The following is a 6,000-nucleotide window of genomic DNA, read 5'->3' on the forward strand; positions in this document are numbered from 1 at the left end:
GCACGCCACTTGAAATAATGCAGATGTTTGTAGCTTTGGTTTGAATTTTGTTGTTGCAGCCCAATTTCTGTAGCGCTTCCCACAGCTTTTGTGGGTGGCTTTTGTTTGCCTCAATACTTTCATTTAAGAAATTCTTTTTGGCAGTTTTGACCAATTTGTTTACTACATTTCGTTGATTTCTGCATCTTTCAAGTAGTTGCACATCTTTGCATTTCCTGAACTCAGAGTACAATTTGTTTCTGAGTTTGATTGCATTTAGGATGTCTCCATTCATCCAGGGTTGTGTACGGGCTCTGACTCTCACCACCTTCTTGGGCGCTAGGCTATCAATAACAGACACAAAAGCAGTTTTGAAACCAGTCCAAGACTCCTCAGCCGAGGAGCCACCGAGTACATTTGACCAATCCACTTTCTCAAGAGCTGTTGTGAGAGCTTCTGATGAGTAAGTTTTCACAGCTCTGCAGCTGATCGTGCTATGACAATCAACTACAGATCTGTGAAGCTTACGCGTGCAGAAAATGATGTTATGGTCGCTTAGACTGCACTCAATGACTCCACTTAAAGGAATCCTCGACTGGTCTGATGTCAAAATGAGGTCAATGATGGTCTGAGAAGTGGGGCCTACCCTTGTGATATTTTTTATCATTTGGGTGAGGCTATGCATGTCACAGAATTTTTTGAAAGATTTAAATATGGCGGCGTCTTTCCGGAGTACATCCGTATTGTAGTCGCCAATCAAAATCAATTCCGAATTTCCAATGATTGCCATGTGCTCCTCTAATAAATCATAAAACTCATTTTGACCTGGGGGCCTGTAGATTGCGCCAATTATCAGGGGTTTAGCGTGAGGATAGGTGATTTTTATCCAGACCGATTCCGTGGAGTTGTTCTCCAATTTTGGGTACACATTGAAAATGATGTCAGATCTCACATAAATGCATACCCCTCCTCCACAAAGAGTTCTGTCTTTCCTAATGACATTGTAGCCTATAATCTCAATTTCAGAATCGTCTACTGTGTCATCCAGTTTTGTCTCTGAAAAAGAGAGAACCCCTACCTTGCCATTTCCAAACATGGATCTTATTTCAGACATCTTTGTGGGGTTTTTGAGGCTATTCACATTTAGGTGGATGATGTGTAGTCCTTTTTTGGAGAAAATCGTGTCCATCTGTTCAGTCTGGAAAAAGTCAGGTTCCTTAAGCTGTTTTGTCCCTGTAGCTTCAAAGGTGGGTGGGGCAGGTGGAGGTGTGATCGGGGGAGTGGGGTGGGGGCTTTGTGTTTGCAGCAGGGCAGTGGGGGAGGGGGATAGGGGAGGGGATGGACTTTTGGGGGAAATGGGAAACTCAGGGAGAAAATAATCTCTGTTTCCACGCCGATCCCACAGAGGAAAACCTTGTAGTTGACCTCCAGTGCCCGTTGGAAAAACAGGGACCATGCGGTGGTGCCAGGAGATAGGAAAAACAGTGGAAAAATCACCGTATTCCTGTGCTTCCCTCTGAGAAAAACCTTGCGTTTGTCTCGAGTCCATGTTGCGCATGAGGAAATCCTCTCGTTGATGATGTTGGTGGGGAAACCCCTGTGACGTCATCGGCCAGATTTCCTCTTGCAGTGGTGTTCTGTATGAGAACGTGGGTCCTGGAGCAAACACAGACGTTAAACGGGACAAATAATCCATTCTTGTTTCTCCAGGGCTCTGCTGGGGTTCGTACTTATCAAGTGAGGTTGTCCGTTGCCAAACAAAGTTATTTGTCTGCATGTTGTGGACCGCTGGGCTCCGTCTAACGCTTCCTATACACCTTCTACACTACTACATCTATTGCACTACTATATATGGCACTAATCAACGATACTGCTTCTCGTTCATGGACGAAGTCGGGCTTTGACAAAGTCGCCTGTTGCCTTCGTTCACTAGCCGCTTTGAAAGCTGACGCTTTCAGAGCTGGTTTAAACCACTTCAATTGATTGCTAATTGTCTGCCGGGGAGTGCTGGCCCTCCCAGCCACTTTAACAGGTCAATCAATTTGCCTATTCTACCTGAGACTACTTCAAGTGCTCTGTGAGACACAGAGTATCAATGGGCTACTGCTTAAAGCACAAATACAAATATAAACTACAGACTAACACAAACTAATAATACAGCACTAGTAGCAAAGCACTTAAAGTACAACTGCTAGCAACTTGCTAAATAAGAACAATGCTATACTCACTACCCAGAAGTTCAGGAGCTCAGTTCACTCCAGATGTTGAAAGCACACTGAAGGAATAACACTAGCAGCCTGCCTTTTATCCCTTTGAGCTGTGTTGGCCCTCCCAGCCACTTTAACAGGTCAATCTTGATCTTGGTCATGATCTTGACTTGGGTTGGTGCTCAGTAATACAGGGGGGGGGGGGGGTGACAGGATTTTTTTAGAGATGGACCGACCTGTTTGGAAATGGTGATGTCATCTACCCTAGAGGGTTAATATGAGCCCTCATTGTACAGACCCATTATCCATCTCTCTCTCTCTCCCCCCCTCTCTCACACACACACACACACACACACACACACACACACACACACACACACACACACACACACACACACACACACACACACACACACACACACACACACACACACACACACACACACACGTGCGCACACACACACACAGAATGACAGATACTCATACAGGAAGCACAAACTCGCACACACACATCTATGCTCAAACCTCTTTATGACGCACACATACATTCACAATCGTACACACGCACTGGGGCACAAAAGGTGTCCTCTTACTCTAGAGATGAGGAATGCCATATCCTTTCAAATTGAAAGGGCCATTTTGCCATCCAGGCTGAGTTATCACTGGAAAGATCCATGTGACAAAGGAGCCTGGACTGGTGCAGAGTCAGACCTGCATAAAGAAGGGCAGATAGAAGGAAGTAGGGACAAAGAAAGAGCAACACCTGAAAGCCTAATGTATACTTTATCGTATACCGGAAATAGCTGATCTACAAGCTCACCATACGTGGCTCTGCAATGAGTTGTGGGCTTGTAGATCAGCGACACACGGTCATACTGGAGTCTAAATTGAGTCTAAACTCTTGCATGAGAAAATGGGAGAGGGTCCAGCCATGGAAGAATTTAGAAGCAACCTCATTCAATTCCCTACAATGGCATTATGTATAATGCATGGGTCTAATACTAAGCAGGTCTCTAAAATCTTTTACTTACTGTAGCAATCAATAGGATGACCTTTCTATAGATGGTGTAAAAGCATGCCACACAAAAGAGGTGTGTTGTTGCAGCCAGTACTAGCAGCCAGTGAGTGGTAGACAAATTATATACTCAAGTAAATAGGCTACTCACTATTCAAAGTATATGAAGTACATTTTCTTGTTGATATCATTGCATTGCTATATTTAAATTTAGAACATTTCCCACCAAAAAGTAAAAAAATAATATTTCAGAAATGTTCTAAAATTGTGAAAATAGCAGATCTACAAGCTCACACCACATCGCTGTGACGCATTGTGAGCTTGTAGATTGACTATTTGAAACGGGGCTTCAGTGGTTAATTCATAATATTTTTGTAAGTTTGGGTACGTCAAAAGCACAATATTTCTATTTGAAATGAAGCATAGTGAAAGTCATGAGCTTTCAAAAGTGTACAGTAGGCTAAACCACTGCTAGCAGCACATGGAACCACACTGTGAACTAACTTTGCAACGATTTGACGTGGAATGTGTGGTAGGCCAACAAGATAGCTTCTTAGCCTGGGACTCCAATGTTGATGTCTTGAAGTTGAGACTGAACTTAATTATTAGCAATAGCAATAGTGCTACTTGGATATTATTTACCTACTTAAGCTCAAGTTCAAAATATATTTTTCATGCACACGCACGCGCACACACACACACACACACACACACACACGCACACGCACACGCACACGCACGCACACGCACACGCACACGCACACGCACATGCACATGCACATGCACATACACATACACATACACACACACACACAAGCTACATTGGAGACAGTGAAATCCTTGTACTCCAAGATTTCCTCTTTTAAAATTTGTCCTGTTATTAATAATGCATTTAGTTTTGTATGCTTCCCCTCTTTGGTGAGTTTTGATGTCAGTGTGGTTTCTGTGAAGTTATTATTATATTATATTATTATTTATTTTCTTGTGGGGTGAGATGGGTTTCTTAGGCCTCTTGGGCTTACTTTGTCCTACACACATAGGTTGTATTTCCTTTGTTTCTGTCATTTTGTGTTTGTGTGTATTTTAGCATTGTCTTGGGAAAATAAACGGAACCTTAGAAGGTAATGCAAGTGATATTTTTGGTTAGAACAAAATGTATTTTTTTTTGTTAAAAAGTTAAAGCTCTATATTCTGATAGTAATCATTGCAGGGGTCTACAATGTTTTCCAGGCCAAGGACCACTGAGACAGCTGAGACAGAGTTGGAGAAGCAGGGACCCCCACTACATATTGTATTAAATTGTTTTGCAGATTAAACCTTTTCATAGCTAGCTTCATTGACTATCATCAGTGTTGTGTAAATTGATTTTTTGTTTATTCCATATGCTTAACCACTTAAACCCTCAATACTTGGTAAACTTGACCGTGGCTCTGTACTTGGTTTGCTCCTTTTTCCCTCTACAGTAAACCTCTTTGGTCTACAAGCTCACAATGGACTTGTGATTGGCTAATGTTACGCAGAACAGGGATGCTAGGGTTCAAGTGGTTAACGTAAAAATAATTGGCGGTCCCCCTGTAGTAACCCTGTTGAAGACCCATGGACTAGAGTGTTTGTTCAATAACCAGGGTCCCCTTGTGTCTCCAGCTCTTTAATACAAAGAAAATACATTTCAGGTGGGGTTGCCAATTTCAGCCAATCAGGAGCATTTATCAGCTTCAATTTCAATGTTCCAGTTCCAATTTTGTCTTTTGTTTCATCACTTCCAATTTCACTTGTTTATCCTGTATTCTGTATGACTTCTCTCTCCTGATTGGATTTAATTGGTATCCTGACCTGAAAATGCATTTTCTGTACACTGTGTACAGCAATGATTGCTATCAGAATATAGAGCTATCTAAAACTTATTTTAACAAAATAATATTACACTAAACTGGATCCTTAAGGTCCTTTAACACAGTGTGACAGCTACTCAAAGGTGTGTTGTCAGTATACTTGAAAATAAGTGTGAATCGGATATTAACATTTTCCAGAGACTTGGGTCAGACTATCTGGACATTTGTATTAGAAATCGAGTACTCAGTATATGGGACTCAGCTTTTGACTTTTTGATTGTTTACACACTCAACTACAATACTGCAATAAAGTACAATTGAACACATAACCTAAACACATCTTAGTACATACACATTACGAAACAATTATGGTGATGTACTTGTTATATACAATGAAAAATAATATAACAGTTACTAGAGATGGCTTTTATCATCTATCTATAACATTATATATTATTAAGACATTTGTCCAAATTATGTGAAATTGAGTCGTGCACTCTCCTGTTGAATAATGTCCATGTGAAGTGCAATAGAGTGAACACAAGCATTTTTGTTTTTAATTTGCCCCATTTGTGAGTCTTACAGTTTATCACATCGTGGTTTACAGTTTTTACACGCATGCATGGGTTCTTAAATTGAGACTGCGGGGTGGGTTGGTCCCAAGACGTCCTTGAAGTTATGTTTCATACGTCAACTTGGTGTTTATGGTGGTTACTTGTTGCATACATACAGTTATATGTGTGTCCCTGGGGTTGTTTGCGTGCGGATCTGACACCTACACAGATGAACTAACGAGGCATCTGGACCGAGCCAATGCTCCTCTTCCGACCACAGAGGCACCAATCCATAAAAATGGATGGAAGGGAGAGAGATGAAGGCCATGATTTAAACAAGAGACAAAGGGAGGAGGGGTGAGTCCCTGGAGATCTGAGATGCGAGTCCATGAGTTGCCTCCCTTCTTCCTCTC

The sequence above is a fragment of the Gymnoscopelus braueri genome (assembly GCF_963280865.1).
Source record: "Gymnoscopelus braueri genome assembly, chromosome: 5".
NCBI classification, from domain to species: Eukaryota; Metazoa; Chordata; class Actinopteri; order Myctophiformes; family Myctophidae; genus Gymnoscopelus; species Gymnoscopelus braueri.